A 19479-nucleotide genomic window follows, 5' to 3' on the forward strand; every position below is an offset into this window, starting at 1 on the left:
AAGTCCGTGGACCTCTGGGCCTAAAATGCATGGGCAAGGCCCACACAAGATACCCGAACAAGACGGAGAGAATACTGCAGGGGCATCAGATAGAAATAAAACAGGCACCTCAGGGGGAAGGGAAAGGGTGGGCACCTCAGCTGGTTGAGTGCACGACGCTAAATCCACGAGGGGGCCCCATGCCCACTGTTCAATCCTGGGGAGTTCAAAGCCACAGTCTCTCAACTCTCTACAGTGGGTGGTTTGCCCACTGTTCAATCCTGGGAAGTGCAAAGCCACAGTCTCTCAAGTCTCCCAAGTGGATGGTGTAGGAGGCTGGCCTGGCTTGTAGTGGGTACCAAGGGGTACTTACAATCTGTACCAGGTCCAGTTATCCCTTATTAGTGTAGAAGAGGTGTTTCTAGCAGCTTAGGCTGATAGAAGATGTCGGAAAGTACCATCTTGCCTGGCATGTTACCCCCATATTTCACTGTATATATGTTGTTTTAGTTGTATGTGTCACTGGGACCCTGCCAGCCAGGGCCCCAGTGCTCATAAGTGTGCCCTGTATCTGTTACCTGTGTTATGACTAACTGTCTCACTGAGGCTCTGCTATCCAGAACCTCAGTGGTTATGCTCTCTCATTTCTTTCCAAATTGTCACTAACAGGCTAGTGACCAATTTAACCAATTTACATTGGCATACTGGAACACCCTTGTAATTCCCAAGTATATGGTACTGAGGTACCCAGGTATTGGGGTTCCAGGAGATCCCTATGGGCTGCAGCATTTCTTGTGCCACCCATAGGGAGATCTGACAATTCTTACACAGGCCTGCCAGTGCAGCCTGAGTGAAATAACGTCCACGTTATTTCACAGCCATTTACCACTGCACTTAAGTAACTTATAAGTCACCTATATGTCTAACCTTTACCTGGTAAAGGTTGGGTGCTAAGTTACTTAGTGTGTGGGCACCCTGGCACTAGCCAAGGTGCTCCCACATTGTTCAGGGCAAATTCCCCGGACTTTGTGAGTGCGGGGACACCATTACACGCGTGCACTATACATATGTCACGACATATGTATAGCGTCACAATGGTAACTCCGAACATGGCCATGTAACATGTCTAGGATCATGGAATTGTCACCCCAGTGCCATTCTGGCATTGGGGAGACAATTCCATGATCCCCCGAGTCTCTAGCTCAGACCCGGGTACTGCCAAACTACCTTTCCCGGGGTTTCACTGCAGCTGCTGCCAACCCCTCAGACAGGTTTCTGCCCTCCTGGGGTCCAGCCAGGCATGGCCCAGGAAGGCAGAACAAAGGACTTCCTCAGAGAGAGGGTGTTACACCCTCTCCCTTTGGAAAAAGGTGTCAGGGCTGTGGAGGAGTAGCCTCCCCCAGCCTCTGGAAATGCTTTGATGGGCACAGATGGTGCCCATCTCTGCATAAGCCAGTCTGCACCGGTTCAGGGATCCCTCAGCCCTGCTCTGGCGCTAAACTGGACAAAGGAAAGGGGAGTGACCACTCCCCTGACCTGCACCTCCCCTGGGAGGTGCCCAGAGCTCCTCCAGTGTGCTCCAAACCTCTGCCATCTTGGAAGCAGAGGTGCTGCTGGCACACTGGACTGCTGTGAGTGGCCAGTGCAAGCAGGTGACGTCAGAGACTCCTTCTGATAGGCTCCTTCAGGTGTTGCTAGCCTATCCTCTCTCCTAAGTAGGCAAACCCTCTTTTCTGGCTATTTAGGGTCTCTGCTTTGGGGAATTCCTTAGATAACGAATGCAAGAGCTCATCAGAGTTCCTCTGCATCTCTCTCTTCACCTTCTGCCAAGGAATTGACTGCTGACCGCGCTGGAAGCCTGCAAAACTGCAACAAAGTAGCAAAGACGACTACTGAGACCTTGTAACGCTGATCCTGCCGCCTTCTCGACTGTTTTCCTGGTGGTGCATGCTGTGGGGGTAGTCTGCCTCCTCTTTGCACCATCCAGTGGCAGCTTCTTTGCACCCACAGCTGGCATTTCCCGGGCACCTGCCCACTCCCGACTTGATCGTGACTTTTGGACTTGGTCCCCTTGTTCCACAGGTACTCTCGTCTGGAAATCCATCATTGTTGCATTGCTGGTGTTGGTCTTTCCTGCAGAATTCCCCTATCACGACTTCTGTGCTCTTAGGGGAACTTAGGTACACTTTGCACCCACTTTTCAGGGTCTTGGGGTGGGCTATTTTTCTAACCCTCACTGTTTCCTTACAGTCCCAGCGACCCTCTACGAGGTCACATAGGTTTGGGGTCCATTCGTGGTTCGCATTCCACTTCTAGAGTATATGGTTTGTGTTGCCCCTATCCCTATGTGCCCCCATTGCATTCTATTGTGACTATACATTGTTTGCACTGTTTTCTATTGCTATTACTGCATATTTTGGTATTGTGTACATATATCTTGTGTATATTTGCTATCCTCATACTGAGGGTACTCACTGAGATACTTTGGCATATTGTCATAAAAATAAAGTACCTTTATTTTTAGTATATCTGTGTATTGTGTTTTCTTATGATATTGTGGAAGTGACACTAGTGGTACTGTAGGAGCTTCACTCGTCTCCTATTTCATCCTAAGCTGCTCTGCTAAGCTACCTTTTCTAACAGCCTAAGCTGCTAGACACCCCTCTACACTAATAAGGGATACCTGGGCCTGGTGCAAGGTGTAAGTACCCCTTGGTACTCACTACAAGCCAGTCCATCCTCCCACATTGGTTGTGCAGCGGTGGGATAAGTACTTTGCAACTACTTACCCCTTTTGTCATTGTACTTTTCATAAGAGAAAAATATACAAAACAAGTTTAGTGTATGTACACCTAACCAAAAAGTTTTGCTTTTCTTCTCTCACTTCTTTACTAAGTGCTGAAAAGTACCTCTAAACTTTCTAAAAAGTTCTTAAAAAGTTTTAAAAGTTTTTTTCTGTCTTTCAAAAAGTTCTGAAAAACTTTTTCCTCACTTTTTCTATCCCTTAAACACTGTCTAAAATGTCTGGTACAGGCCAAACTCTTGATCTGTCCAACATAGCTTATGATAACCTTAGCTGGAAGGAAGCAAGGAGTCTCTGCATAGATAGAGGTTTAGGGGTAGGGAAGAATCCCTCAAGACAACTGTTGGTTAATATGCTCATTGAACAAGATAAGACCTTAGGTGGCACTTCTGGTGAGAAATTAGCTGATGGTTCCCAATCTGATCCTGGGGCACCCCTAGCAAAAGATTTGGGAGGGACTCTTCTCAACCTGCCCATTAGCAGACCACCTAGCATAGCTGGTACTGATGTGATTTCACATCACAGTAATAGTGTTGCCTCACATCACAGTAAGAGTGTTCCTTCTCATCATAGTAGGAGTGTTACTTCTGTTAGCCAGGTTGTTAGAGTGCCATCTGTTAGGGCCAGGTCTCCTTCTGTTCATTCTCACCATACTTCTGTTTCCAGACATGCCTCACCCACCCACCCTGATGACAAAATGTTAGAAAGGGAGCTCAATAGATTGAGAGTGGAACAATCCAGGCTGAAGCTCAAGAAGCAACAGCTGGATTTAGATAGGCAGTCCTTGGAGATAGAAAGAGAAAGACAGAAATTGGGGTGTGAACCCCATGGTGGCAGCAGCAGTATTCCCAATAGTCATCCTGTAAGAGAGCATGATTCTAGGAATCTGCACAAGATAGTTCCCACTTACAAGGAGGGGGATGACATTAACAAGTGGTTTGCTGCACTTGAGAGGGCCTGTGTTGTACAGGATGTCCCTCAAAGGCAGTGGGCTGCTATCCTATGGCTATCTTTCAGTGGAAAGGGTAGGGATAGGCTCCTTACTGTTAAGGAAAGTGATGCCAACAATTTTGCAGTTCTTAAGAATGCACTCCTAGATGGTTATGGCTTAACCACTGAACAGTACAGGATGAAGTTCAGAGAAACCAAAAAGGAGTCTTCACAAGACTGGGTAGACTTTGTTGACCATTCAGTGAAGGCCTTGGAGGGGTGGTTACATGGCAGTAAAGTTTCTGACTATGAAAGCCTGTATAACTTAATCCTGAGAGAGCATATTCTTAATAATTGTGTGTCTGATTTGTTACACCAGTACCTGGTGGACTCTGATCTGACCTCTCCCCAAGAATTGGGAAAGAAGGCAGACAAATGGGTCAGAACAAGGGTGAACTGAAAAGTTCATACAGGGGGTGACAAAGATGGCAAGAAGAAGGATGGTAAGTCTTCTGACAAGGGTGGGGACAAATCTAAAAATGAGTCTTCATCAGGCCCACAAAAACACTCTGGTGGGGGTGGTGGGCCCAAATCCTCTTCAAATCAAAACAAAGAAAAGAAACCATGGTGCTATTTATGTAAAATAAAAGGCCATTGGACAACAGATCCCAGTTGTCCAAAGAAAAGCACCAAGCCTCCTACCACTACAACCCCTGCTGCTACACCTAGTGCCCCTAGTAATAGCAGTGGTGGTGGGAGCAAACCTACTAATAGCCAATCCAAGGGAGTAGCTGGGCTCACTTTTGGTAACTTAGTTGGGGTTGGTCTGATTAGGGAGACCACAGAGGCTGTGTTAGTCTCTGAGGGGGCTTTGATTTAGCCACCTTGGTTGCTTGTCTCCTTACCATGGATAAGTACAAGCAACTACCCCTAATAAATGGTGTTGAGGTTCAGGCCTACAGGGACACAGGTGCCAGTGTTACAATGGTAATAGAGAAACTGGTCCACCCTGAACAACACCTACTTGGTCACCAGTACCAAGTAACCGATGCTCATAACAACACTCTTAGCTACCCCATGGCTATTGTGAATCTCAACTGGGGGGGGGGGTTACTGGTCCAAAGAAAGTTGTGGTTGCCTCAGATTTACCTGTAGACTGTCTATTAGGGAATGATTTAGAGACATCAGCTTGGGCAGAAGTGGAGTTGGAGGCTCATGCAGCAATGCTGGGCATTCCAGGGCATATTTTTGCTTTGACCAGGGCTCAGACCAAAAAGCAAAAAGGACAGGGTGACTTGGATCCTGGAAGAATGGACCAAGTGCTCCCTAAAGCTAGGGTTAGTAAAGGTAAAACACTACCTACTATCCCTCCCTCTACAGTGGATTCAACTTCTGAGGAAGAAGAATTTCCACCCTGTGCAGAACCTACACCAGAGGAGCTGGAAGCAGACACTACTGAGCTTTTGGGTGAAGGGGGGCCTGCCAGGGAGGAGCTGAGTGTGGCACAGCATACCTGTCCCACACTAGAGGGTCTAAGGCAGCAAGCTGTCAAACAAGCAAATGGGGATGTCAGTGACTCTCACAGAGTTTACTGGGAGGACAACCTCTTGTACACTGAAGCAAGGGATCCAAAACCTGGAGCTGCCAGGAGATGGGTGATTCCTCGGGAGTACAGAAAGTTCCTCCTAACTCTAGCCCACGACATTCCCTTAGCTGGACATTTGGGGCAAATGAAAACTTGGGACAGGCTTGTCCCCTTGTTTCATTGGCCTAGAATGTCAGAGGACACAAAGGAATTTTGTAAGTCCTGTGAAACCTGTCAAGCCAGTGGCAAGACAGGTGGCACTCCAAAGGCACCCCTTATTCCACTACCTGTGGTTGGGGTTCCCTTTGAAAGGGTAGGGGTTGACATAGTTGGCCCCCTTGACCCTCCTACTGCTTCAGGCAATAGGTTTATCTTGGTGGTAGTGGACCATGCCACCAGATATCCTGAAGCAATTCCTCTAAGGACCACTACAGCTCCTGCAGTGGCAAAGGCCCTCCTGGGAATCTTTTCCAGGGTGGGCTTCCCAAAAGAGGTGGTATCAGACAGGGGAAGCAATTTCATGTCTGCTTACTTAAAGACCATGTGGAAGGAATGTGGTGTGACATACAAGTTCACCACACCCTATCATCCACAAACAAATGGACTGGTGGAGAGATTTAACAAAACTCTCAAAGGTATGATAATGGGACTCCCTGAAAAACTCCGCAGGAGATGGGATATCCTGTTACCTTGCCTCCTTTTTGCTTACAGGGAGGTACCCCAAAAAGGAGTGGGCTTCAGCCCCTTTGAACTCCTATTTGGACACCCTGTAAGAGGTCCCCTAACACTTGTTAAGGAGGGTTGGGAACAACCTTTAAAAGCTCCAAAGCAAGACATAGTGGACTATGTACTTGGCCTAAGATCTAGGATGGCTGAGTACATGAAAAAGGCCAGTAAAAACCTTCAGGCCAGCCAAGAGCTCCAGAAGCAATGGCATGACCAGAAGGCTGTTTTGGTTCAGTACCAACCAGGGCAGAAAGTGTGGGTCTTGGAGCCTGTGGCCCCAAGAGCACTCCAAGACAAATGGAGTGGACCCCACATAATTGTTGAGAAAAAGGGGGAAGTCACCTACTTAGTTGACTTAGGCACTGCCAGGAGTCCCCTTAGGGTGCTCCATGTCAATCGCCTGAAACCCTACTATGACAGGGCTGATCTCACCCTGCTCATGGCAACAGATGAGGGACAGGAAGAAGAGAGTGACCCTCTCCCTGATCTCTTCTCTTCCACAGAACAAGATGCTCTAGTGGAAGGTGTAGTACTAGCAGATTGTCTTACTGCTGAGCAGAAAGACCACTGAATAAATCTCCTGGGTCAGTTTTCTGAACTCTTCTCTACTGTGCCAGGCACCACTTCTTGGAGTGAGCACACTATAGATACTGGAGACAGCTTGCCTGTCAAAAGTAAGATTTATAGGCAGCCTGACCATGTCAGGGACTGCATAAAGCAAGAGGTGCAGAAAATGCTTGAACTAGGAGTGGTTGAGCACTCTGAAAGTCCATGGGCGTCTCCTGTGGTACTTGTACCAAAACCTCATTCCAAAGATGGTAAAATGGAAATGAGATTTTGTGTTGACTACAGAGGTCTCAACCAGGTAACCAAAACTGATGCTCACCCTATACCCAGGGCGGATGAGCTAACAGATACACTGGCATCTGCCAAGTATCTAAGCACTTTTGATTTGACTGCAGGGTAATGGCAGATCAAATTATCAGAAGATGCAAAAGCAAAAACTGCATTTTCAACCATTGGAGGCCATTACCAATTCACAGTAATGCCTTTTGGATTGAAAAATGCACCTGCCACTTTTCAAAGGTTGGTGAACACAGTCCTGCAAGGGCTGGAAGCTTTTAGTGCAGCATATCTAGATGATATAACTGTCTTTAGCTCCAGCTGGGATGATCACCTGGTCCACCTATGGAAAGTTTTGGAGGCCCTGCAAAAGGCAGGCCTCACTATCAAGGCTTCAAAGTGCCCGATAGGGCAGGGGAAGGTGGTTTATCTGGGACACCTGGTAGGTGGAGAACAGATTGCACCACTTCAGGGGAAAATCCAAACTATAATAGATTGGGTTCCCCCTACAACTCAGACTCAGGTGAGAGCCTTTTTAGGCCTCACTGGGTACTACAGGAGGTTCATAAAGAACTATGGCTCCATTGCAGCCCCTCTTAATGACCTCACATCTAAGAAAATGCCTAAAAAGGTATTATGGACAGCAAACTGTCAGAAAGCTTTTGAGGAGCTAAAGCAGGCCATGTGCTCTGCACCTGTCCTGAAAAGCCCCTGTTACTCCCACAAATTAATTGTCCAAACTGATGCATCTGAATTAGGGGTAGAGGCAGTCTTATCACAACTTAATTCTGAGGGCCAGGATCAACCTGCTGCTTTTATCAGCAGGAGGTTGACCCCTAGAGAAAAGTGTTGGTCTGCCATAGAGAGGGAGGCCTTTGCTGTGGTCTGGGCACTGAAGAAGTTGAGGCCATACCTGTTTGGCACTCACTTCATTGTTCAAACAGACCACAAACCTCTACTTTGGCTAAAACAAATGAAAGGTGAAAATCCTAAATTGTTGAGGTGGTCCATATCCCTACAGGGAATGGACTATACAGTGGAACATAGACCTGGGAGTACCCACTCCAATGCAGATGGACTCTCCAGATATTTCCACTTAGACAATGAAGACTCATCAGGTCATGGCTAGTCTTATTGGCCTTCGTTTGGGGGGGCTTGTGTAGGAAAGTACCATCTTGCCTGGCATGTTACCCCCATATTTCACTGTATATATGTTGTTTTAGTTGTATGTGTCACTGGGACCCTGCCAGCCAGGGCCCCAGTGCTCATAAGTGTGCCCTGTATGTGTTACCTGTGTTATGGCTAACTGTCTCACTGAGGCTCTGCTATCCAGAACCTCAGTGGTTATGCTCTCTCATTTCTTTCTAAATTGTCACTAACAGGCTAGTGACCAATTTCACCAATTTACATTGGCATACTGGAACACCCTTATAATTCCCTAGTATATGGTACTGAGGTACCCAGGGTATTGGGGTTCCAGGAGATCCCTATGGGCTGCAGCATTTCTTGTGCCACCCATTGGGAGATCTGACAATTCTTACACAGGCCTGCCAGTGCAGCCTGAGTGAAATAACGTCCATGTTATTTCACAGCCATTTACCACTGCACTTAAGTAACTTATAAGTCACCTATATGTCTAACATTTACCTGGTAAAGGTTGGGTGCTAAGTTACTTAGTGTGTGGGCACCCTGGCACTAGCCAAGGTGCTCCCACATTGTTCAGGGCAAATTCCCCGGACTTTGTGAGTGCGGGGACACCATTACACGCGTGCACTATACATATGTCACAACATATGTATAGCGTCACAATGGTAACTCCGAACATGGCCATGTAACATGTCTAGGATCATGGAATTGTCACCCCAATGCCATTCTGGCATTGGGGAGCCAATTCCATGATCCCCCGAGTCTCTAGCTCAGACCCGGGTACTGCCAAACTACCTTTCCCGGGGTTTCACTGCAGCTGCTGCTGCTGCCAACCCCTCAGACAGGTTTCTGCCTTCCTGGGTTCCATCCAGGCATGGCCCAGGAAGGCATAACAAAGGACTTCCTCAGAGAGAGGGTGTTACACCCTCTCCCTTTGGAAAAAGTTGTCAGGGCTGGGGAGGAGTAGCCTCCCCCAGCCTCTGGAAATGCTTTGATGGGCACAGATGGTGCCCATCTCTGCATAAGCCAGTCTGCACCGGTTCAGGGATCCCTCAGCCCTGCTCTGGCGCGAAACTGGACAAAGGAAAGGGGAGTGACCACTCACCTGACCTGCACCTCCCCTGGGAGGTGCCCAGAGCTCCTCCAGTGTGCTCCAGACCTCTGCCATCTTAGAAACAGAGGTGCTGCTGGCACACTGGACTGCTCTGAGTGGCCAGTGCCAGCAGGTGACGTCAGAGACTCCTTCTGATAGGCTGCTTCAGGTGTTTCTAGCCTATCCTCTCTCCTAAGTAGCCAAACCCTCTTTTCTGGCTATTTAGGGTCTCTGCTTTGGGGAATTCCTTAATGAATGCAAGAGCTCATCAGAGTTCCTCTGCATCTCTCTCTTCACCTTCTCCCAAGGAATCGACTGCTGACCGCGCTGGAAGCCTGCAAAACTGCAACAAAGTAGCAAAGACGACTACTGCGACCTTGTAACGCTGATCCTGCCGCCTTATTGACTGTTTTCCTGGTGGTGCATGCTGTGGGGGTAGTCTGCCTCCTCTCTGCACTAGAAGCTCTGAAGAAATCTCCCGTGGGTCGACAGAATCTTTCCCCTGCAACCGCAGGCACCAAAGAACTTCATCACCAGTCCTCTGGGTCTCCTCTCAGCACGACGAGCGAGGTCCCTTGAACTCAGCAAATCTGTCCAAGTGACTCCCACAGTCCAGTGACTCTTCAGTCCAAGTTTGGTGGAGGTAAGTCCTTGCCTCCCCACGCTAGACTGCATTGCTGGGAACTGCGTGTTTTGCAGCTACTCAGGCTCCTGTGCACTCTCCGAGGATTTCCTTTGTGCACAGCCAAGCCTGGGTCCCCGGCACTCTAACCTGCATTGCACAACCTCCTGAGTTGTCCTCCGGCGGCGTGGGACTCTCTTGTGCAACTTCGGGTGAGCACCGATTCACTTCACTTCGTAGTGCCTGTTCCAGCACTTCTGCAGGTGCTGTTTGCTTCTGAGTGGGCTCTTTGTCTTGCTGGACACCCCCTCTGTCTCCTCATGCAATTGGTGACATCCTGGTCCCTCCTGGGATACAGCAGCATCCAAACACCCGAACCGCAAGCTTTGCAGCTAGCAAGGCTTGTTTGCGGTCTTTCTGCAGGAAAACACTTCTGCACGAATCTTCATGACGTGGGACATCCATCCTCCAAAGGGGAAGTTTCTAGCCCTTGTCGTTCATGCAGAATCCTCAGTTTCTACCATCCAGTGGCAGCTTCTTTGCACCCACAGCTGGCATTTCCTGGGCACCTGCCCACTCCCGACTTGATCGTGACTTTTGGACTTGGTCCCCTTGTTCCACAGGTACTCTCGTCTGGAAATCCATCGCTGTTGTATTGCTGGTGTTGGTCTTTCCTGCAGAATTCCCCTATCACGACTTCTGTGTTCTTTGGGGAACTTAGGTGCACTTTGCACCCACTTTTCAGGGTCTTGGGGTGGGCTATTTTTCTAACCCTCACTGTTTCCTTACAGTCCCAGCGACCCTCTACGAGGTCACATAGGTTTGGGGTCCATTCGTGGTTCGCATTCCACTTCTAGAGCATATGGTTTGTGTTGCCCCTATCCCTATGTGCCCCCATTGCATTCTATTGTGACTATACATTGTTTGCACTGTTTTCTATTGCTATTCCTGCATATTTTGGTATTGTGTACATATATGTATTGTGTATATTTGCTATCCTCATACTGAGGGTACTCACTGAGATACTTTGGCATATTGTCATAAAAATAAAGTACCTTTATTTTTAGTATATCTGTGTATTGTGTTTTCTTATGATATTGTGCAAGTGACACTAGTGGTACTGTAGGAGCTGGTGGACACGATAGACACAGAAGCCCCCTGCACTACGCCGCGCACTTGGGGTCCACTATTCAATCCCTGGGACATGGCCTACAAGGCTGTGGCCGATATCTGCACACATGGATATCACAGGAGCCTGACTAGGTGTAGATGGCACTGTACCCAGGTGTGGTGGGGTGCCACAGGGTCTGCCTGAAAAAGGGGACTTAACTAGCACACTAGCCCTGGCCTAGGGGAACCCACAGCCCACCTCCCCCACCCAGACACCTCCACTGTGCGCTGAATCAGCAGAATGAGAGTGTACTCACCCCCTTCTTGCTGCTGTGATGCCCTCAAGCGCCCATCCAACTCCGGATACGCCACCGCCAGGATCCTGAACATCAGGGGGGTCATGGGGCGACGGGCACCCCTCCCACGTTGGGAGGCCATCCCCAGCTGGGCCCCCGCCGTCTTCTTGCTCCAGTGGCGAATGTCCTCCCATCTTTTACGGCAGTGGGTGCTCCGTCTGTGGTAGACCCCCAGGGTCCGGACATCCTTGGCGATGGCACGCCAAATATCCTTCTTCTGGTGGGAGCTGACCTACAGGAATTGTACAGGGGAAAAAGAGAAGTTATTGCCAACTGCACTGTCACAGTCATTGGCCCGCATCCCTACCATTGCCATGTGGCACATGCAATCACCGTCTTTTCATGCACGCCTCATTCTCCTCCCACATCTTTCATCTACACCACTCCACACAGGCATTGCCCATACAGCATTCTCACAGTGTACTTACCTGTTTGTCTGGAGGACCGTAGAGTAGCGTGTACTGGGGGAGGACCCCATCCACTAGTTTCTCCAACTCCTCCGTGGTGAAGGCAGGGGCCCTTTCCCCAGACGCACAAGCCATTGTCTCTTCCAGACTGAGGTCACAGCAGCACTTGCAGTGTAGGTCCTCTCCTGTCGAAGATCAGGTATTGAGTGGTTGAACAGATAGAAAATGGCGGTCACGTCCGCTGTGGTGCGTATCATCACCGCCGGCGTACATCGTCATTGGCTCCTCTGACCCATAGGGTCCAATGTTAACCAATGCAGAATTGCGCCGCGGTCTTCGACCGCCTACCGCAACGGTGTACAACGCCAGCGCAGTTACCTCACATCCCATTGTCCCACTCTACAGGTCAGGCAGCCGCCATTTCAGGGGCCCACATGGCTTTATTTTTAACTGCGTCACACATACCTAGGCCTTGGCTCAACACTCATACAGGCAAATTTTGGGTTATGAATAGTTTTCTTAGTAAGCTGTGTTTACGTACCTCTAAGTTGGTTGACTCTGTGCTCGCTGTTGTCCCCCATAAGCACCGTCCGCTGGGACATGTGAGGAGATGGCGGCATCCTCCAGTGTACAGACCGCTGGTGGACTTGTCGACAATGGTGGAAAGACATGTAATCATCACCTACAGGCTTGATCATGCCACAATCCTGGAAGTGTGTGCCCAGTTGGAGCCAGACCTGATGTCAGCTATCCCCCATCCCACAGGAAACCCCCCTCAAGTGCAGGTGCTGTCAGTACTCCATTTCCTTTCAAGTGGCTCATTTCAAACAACAGTGGCTATAGCATCAGGGATGTCCCAGCCTATGTTTTCCTACGTGTTGTCCAGAGTGTTGTCTGCCCTGCTGAAACACATGTGGAGCTACATCGTTTTCCCTCAGGTGGAGGATTTGCCAACAGTGAAAGGTGACTTCTATGCCCTGGGACATATCCCCAACATCATACGTGCCATTGATGGGACACATGTGGCCTTGGCCCCCCCCGTAGGAGTGAACAGGTGTACAGAAACCAGAAGAGTTACCATTCGATGAATGTGCAGATGGTGTGTTTGGCAGACCAGTACATCTCCCATGTTAATGCCAAATTCCCTGGCTCAGTGCATGACGCTTACATCCTGTGGAATAGCAGCATCTCTTATGTGATGGGGCAACTCCAGAGGCACCGTGTGTGGCTACTAGGTGAGCACCTGGAACCAAATCAGTGGGAATAGTTGTCTGGGGATATCCCTAAGAGTTAGTGTGTGTCTAACAGTTGTTCCTCACCATTTGCAGGTGACTCTGGTTACCCCAACCTGTCATGGCTACTGACCCCAGTGAGGAATCCCATGACAAGGGCAGAGGAACGCTACAATGAGGCCCATGGGCGAACTAGGAGGATTATAGAGCGCACTTTCGGCCTCCTGAAGGCCAGGTTCTGGTGCCTCCATATGACAAGTGGTTCCCTATTCTACTCACCAAAGAAGGTGTGCCAGATCATCGTAGCCTGCTATATGCTTCATAACTTGGCTTTGCGACGACAGGTGCCTTTTCTGCAGGAGGATGGTCCAGATGGAGGTGCTGTGGCAGCTGTGGAGTCTGTGGACAGTGAAGATGAGGAAGCAGAAGAAGAGGACATCGACAACAGGAACTCTGTGATCCTGCAATACTTCCAGTGAGACACAGGTAAGAAGACAAACCTGCCTACTACATGTACTTTAACACTACTACCTCTCTACTGTCTGTCCTTTTCACTCAGTGTATGGTCACTGAGTTTTCACTTTCTCTTACGATTTCACAGATGTGGGTCCCACTGTGTGATATCTGCTTTGTTTCCTCATGGACTAGAGCTGTGTGACATAGGTATGTTGACATTACAATTGAAAGAGCATTTTGTCACTGTAATTGCTAATACACTCATTCGAAATCACAGACAGACTCCAGATTGTTTTGTGCTTTAAGGGAGTTTATTTAAGTGCTCAATATTGGAGGGGGTTGTTAAATTGCGAGGGGTGATGGTGGACGAATATCCATGGCAGAGACCAAGCTATTAGTCTCACAGGTGCATTGTCCAAAGGGGCATAGGAAGTGGAGCTGGGGCGGTTTGAGGATGGACAGGGTGACAAGGTAGGACAAAAGGATGACAATCAGGGTGGTCTCATTTCTTGGCGGAGATCTTGGCATCGTTCTCTGTCTTTGTCCTGGATCTCAGGGACCGTTTGCTGGGTGGTTCTCCATCTGCAGCGGGTGGGGTGCTGGTGTGGTGGTCCTGTGGCGGTGCCTCCTGTCCACTAGCGCCGGCAGAGGTGGTGGGCAGTTCTTAGTCCAGGCTAGTGTCAGGGGCCCCTTGTTGGTGCCCAGGTTGGAATTGATGGATCTGAGTTCCTCCCTGATGCCCAAATACTGTTCCTCCTGCAGCCGCTGGGTCTCCTGAAACTTGGCCAGTACCATTGCCATCATCTCCTGGGAATGATGGTAGACTCCCATGATGTTGGAGAGGGCCTTGTGGAGAGTGGGTTCCCTGGGCCTGTCCTCCCCCTGTCGCACAGCAGCCCTCCCGATTCCCCTGTTTCCCTGAGCCTCTGTCCCCTGAACCGTGTGCCCACTGCCACTGCCCCCAGGTCCCCGTTGTTGTTGGGGTGGTGGGTTAGCCTGAGCTCCCTGAGGTGGTGGACACACTGCTGCTTGAAGTGTTTTGGGGACAGAGGTATGGGCCCGCTGGGTGGGTGCTGTGCTGGTGTTTTCAGAGGGGGAAGCTCTGTGGTGGCCTGTGACTCTGTCAGGGGTACCGACTGTCCTGAGGTCCCAAATGGGCCGGGCTGGTCATCTAGGTCCAATTGGACAGAGCTGCTGTCATCACTGTGGGCCTCTTCTGTTGGTGGTTTGGTCATGTCTGGACCATCCTGTCCGGTGACGATGGATAGGGGTCCTGCAGGGGTGTAAAAGCATGATTATTGCATCTGTGTGTGCCATGGTGTGCAATGGGTGGGTGACCGTGTACCCCAGTGCTTGCATTCCTGTGAGGGGCCTTGTGTGATGATGGTTTAGGGGGGTGTATGGGTATGTGCAGTGGCCATGCTTTGGTGATGGGCGTCCATGCTTTGTTGTTGCATGCAGGGCTTGGTGTTGGGATGTGTGGTTTGTGATATTGGGACATTTGTGAGGAGTTGGAGTGATGGGGGTGAGGGCGAGGGTGGGGGTATGTGAAGGCATGCAGGTAGGGTGGGGGATATAATTGTAACGTATTGCCATACCAGAGTCCATTCCTCCAGCTACTCCTGCAAGGCCCTCAGGATGCAGAATCACCAAGACTTGCTCCTCCCATGTTATTAGTTGTGGGGGAGGAGGTGGGGGTCTGCCGCCAGTCCTCTGAACCGCAAGGTGGTGTCTTGAGACCACGGAACGCACCTTCCCCCGTAGGTCGTTCCACCTCTTCCTGATGTCATCCCTATTTCTAGGGTGCTGTCCCACTGAGTTGACCCTGTCCACTATTCTTCGCCATAGCTCCATCTTCCAAGCTATGGAGGTGTGCTGCACCTGTGCTCCGAATAGCTGTGGCTCTACCCGGATGATTTCCTCCACCATGACCCTGAGCTCCTCCACAGAGAACCTGGGGTGTCTTTGCCACGCCATGGGGTGGTGTGGGTGATGTGTCAGGTGGTGTGTGTTGTGATGTGTGGGGTGATATTTAGTGGTGTGTTGTGTGAGGTGCGTGGATGTTATGTGGGTGATGGTGTTGAGTGCCTGTGGATGCTTGTTTTTAGACTGTGGTGTCTCTCTCTGGCCTTCTTTTGGAATTTTTGGCAGTAGGGGTTAGTGGGTGATGTGGGTGTGTGTTTTATATTGTATTGGGTGTGTGGGAGTGGTGTGTGTATGTGTATCAGGTGAGTGTATTTGGAATTGTCCAATGTGGTTTTGTTTTGTAAGTGTGTGTGTATTTTGAGCACAGCGGTGTGTTCCGCTACTGTCATACCGCGGTTGAAAGACCACCACGTGGATTTGTGGGTCGTGATACTATGGGTGTATTCCTGTTGGCGTGACGGAGGAGGTTTTGTTATCGCCAGTTTATCACTGACCTTTGGTGTGGCGGACTTGTGAGGGTGTCTAAATTTTGGCAGATTCCGAGCTGTGGGTCACAATGACTGTGGCGGAATTCCGCTGCCGCGGCGGTGTGTTGGCGGTCTTCTGCACGGCGGTAAGCGGCTTTTAGCGCCAATGTTGTAATGACCCCCATAGTGTGTTAAGTTCCATCTTAGCTTTTTCCAATCTACATCCAGAAGTTTCAGTTGGATTACTAAAATGAGTATGTGTCAGTGTTTTGATATCATTTTCCAAAATGGCCTGTTGTTCTATTCTGCGTTTATTTGTGATTGGCAGAATCCCTCATAATTTGCCCCCTAATAGTGACTTTTGTGGCTGCCCATAAGATTTGTGGGGAAGAAACTGAGCCTTTGTTATCTTTCATATAAATAGTCAAATGTGATTGTAATTGTGACTTTTCTGCTGGTAGTTTGTAGCAAGATATGTTTAATCGCCAGGGTTTCCTACAAGGACGTTTCAGACCCCAATCAAGCTGGAGACTGATATGAGCATGATCTGACAGTGCGACTTCTAAAATATCACAATCTAGTACTTGTAGTGTAATAGAATGTGAAATAAGGCAGTCATCTATTCTAGAATGGGAATCATGTACTGTCGAGTGATATGTAAACCCCTTATCTGATGGATGCAGTAAACGCCAGATATCGATCAAACCATGATCTTCTCTGATGTCTCCCAGTATGGCTCTAGCTCTACCATGAGTTGTGTCCAGGGGACCCGTTCTGTCTAAAATCACATCTGGAGCAACATTCCAATCACCTCCGAAAACTATTTTGGAAATTCCCATTTCTGTTAGATTTCTATTTAGTGGAAGGAAAAAGGAGGCTTTAGTCCAAACAGGGGCATAAATGGAACCCACTCCTAATATATTATTACCAACTTTAAGCTTGGCTAAAACAAATCTACCGTCCTTATATGACCATGCCTGTAATATTTGGCATTGAAGAGGCTACACCACTTTTCCTAGTAGTAGTGTGGGATGTAGGATCTGCTGATACGGGAGAAGGGGATTTGCAGATGTAGAGAATCAGGCCTACCCAATCTCGTTTTTATTTTTCTAATTCTATATCAGATAGATGAGTCTCCTGGATGAGAGCAACGTCAGTATGTTTGAAGGCTAAATAGGAAAGAGGTTTCTTCCTTTTAATGTAATTAGTAAAGCCATTGACATTGATAGAGACAATTTGCATAGAACTTGTTGTCATGATGCTGACGAGAAATGTTAGAGTATATCTGTACTGTGTGAAACTGGTTCAAAATGCTAAAAAAGGGAAAAGGAAGTAGATAAATGATATGGTAATGTGATAATGGGAAATTACTGGAGGGTAAAAAACACTATCTGGGGTATAGTAAACCTGAAACCAATATGTGGAACTATAATCATAAAATATTGTTAACACTAAACTCCAAATGGTGTAAGTACACCGTTCTAAGTGCTAGAATGTAAAAGAACACTACAGATCAAAGAATATGTATCTTTCGTCAGTGGGTCTGAACCTCAATTCGAGACCCAGACTCTGCAGGGGAGGAAAGGAAAACCACTCATGGTAAATAGATTATAAAAAAAAAACACTCCATGGAGTTATAAAGTCTATCCAAGAGAAAATCTGCATATACAAATACAGTATTAAATGTACATGGTTATTGAACAACAATATGTGAGGAAATCAAATCAAATCAAATCAAATCATTAACATTTATAATGCGCGCTACTCACCCGTGCGGGTCTCAAGGCGCTAGGGGGGAGAGGGGGGGTTATCGCTGCTCGAACAGCCAAGTCTTTAGGAGTCTCCGGAAAGCGGAGTGGTCCTGGGTGGTCCTGAGGCTGGTGGGGAGGGAGTTCCAGGTCTTGGCCGCCAGGAAGGAGAAAGATCTCCCACCCGCCGTGGAGCGGCGGGTGCGAGGGACGGCAGCAAGTGCGAGGCCAGCGGAGCGGAGGGGGCGGGTGGGGACGTAGAAGCTGAGGCGTCTGTTGAGGTATTCCGGTCCCTTGTTGTGGAGGGCTTTGTGTGCGTGGGTGAGAAGACGGAAGGTGATCCTTTTGCTGACTGGGAGCCAATGCAGGTGTCTCAGGTGTGCGGAGATGTGGCTGTTGCGGGGTACGTCGAGGATGAGGCGGGCCGAGGCGTTTTGGATGCGTTGCAGGCGGTTTTGGAGTTTGGCTGTGGTCCCGGCGTAGAGGGTGTTGCCGTAGTCCAGGCGGCTCGTGACGAGGGCGTGGGTCACGGTTTTTCTGGTGTCGGCTGGGATCCAGCGGAAGATCTTACGGAGCATGCGGAGAGTGAGGAAGCAGGCGGAGGACACGGCGTTGACTTGCTTGGTCATGGTGAGAAGAGGGTCCAAGATGAAGCCGAGGTTGCGGGCGTGGTCTGCGGGGGTCGGTGCGGTGCCGAGGGCCGTGGGCCACCAGGAGTCGTCCCAGGCGGACGGGGTGTTGCCGAGGATGAGGACTTCCGTTTTTTCAGAGTTCAGCTTTAGGCGGCTGAGCCTCATCCAATCTGCGACGTCCTTCATACCCTCTTGTAGGTTGGTCTTGGCGCTGGCGGGGTCCTTGGTGAGGGAGAGTACAAGTTGGGTGTCGTCAGCGTAGGAGGTGATGATGATGTCGTGCTTGCGTACGATGTCGGCGAGGGGGCTCATGTAGACATTGAAGAGTGTCGGGCTGAGCGATGAGCCTTGAGGTACGCCGCAGATGATCTTGGTGGGTTCTGAGCGAAACGGAGGGAGGTAAACTCTTTGGGAGCGGTTAGCGAGGAAGGAGGCGATCCAGTCCAGGGCCTGGCCTTGGATCCCGGTGGAGCGTAGGCGGGTGATTAGGGTGCGGTGACAGACGGTGTCAAAGGCAGCCGAGAGGTCGAGGAGAATGAGGGCGACTGTTTCACCGTTGTCCATCAGGGTTCTGATGTCGTCTGTGACTGAGATGAGGGCGGTTTCCGTGCTGTGGTTGGTTCGGAATCCGGTTTGTGAAGGGTCGAGCAGGTTGTTGTCTTCCAGGAAGGTGGTCAGCTGTTTGTTGACGGTCTTTTCTATTACCTTGGCTGGGAAAGGTAGAAGAGAGATGGGGCGGAAGTTTTTCAGGTCGCTTGGGTCAGCCGTAGGTTTCTTTAGTAGGGCGTTGACTTCAGCGTGCTTCCAGCATTCGGGGAAGGTAGCAGAAGAAAAAGAAGAGTTGATGACGGTCTGGAGGTGCGGGGCGATGATGTCGTCGGCTTTGTTAAAGATGAAGTGCGGGCAGGGGTCCGAAGGGGCGCCGGAGTGGATAGAGTTCATGATGGATTTGGTTTCTTCCGTGTTGATGTGGGTCCAGTTGTTGAGGGTGATGTCCGGGGAAGCGGGTTCAGTGGTGTATGGTTGGGTCTGGTGTCCGAAGCTGTCGTGGAGGTCGCTGATCTTGCGATGGAAGAAAGTGGCGAGGGATTCGCACAAATCCTGTGAGGGCGTGACGGCGTTGAAAGGAAAGGAAATGAATCATATCCATCAGAATGAATAACTGCAGTAAAATAGTAATAACATTATATTAATACATAGCATGTATAAATATACTCATCTAGCTGGAAGAAGTGATAGTGGAAGGTTGAGCATCAGTTACTTTATTAAAAGACGAGGATGACTTTAGAGGTGATCTCGATTTGTCTCTGGAATTTTCCTGTGTGAGTACCTCTATGCAGTGGACTGCTTTATCTCTGTCAAACGGTTTCTTAAAGGTACGGATGTGTAACCTACCGGTACGATGGCTTTGTGGATCA

Source organism: Pleurodeles waltl, chromosome 2_2 (assembly GCF_031143425.1).
Source record: "Pleurodeles waltl isolate 20211129_DDA chromosome 2_2, aPleWal1.hap1.20221129, whole genome shotgun sequence".
Classification (NCBI taxonomy): Eukaryota; Metazoa; Chordata; class Amphibia; order Caudata; family Salamandridae; genus Pleurodeles; species Pleurodeles waltl.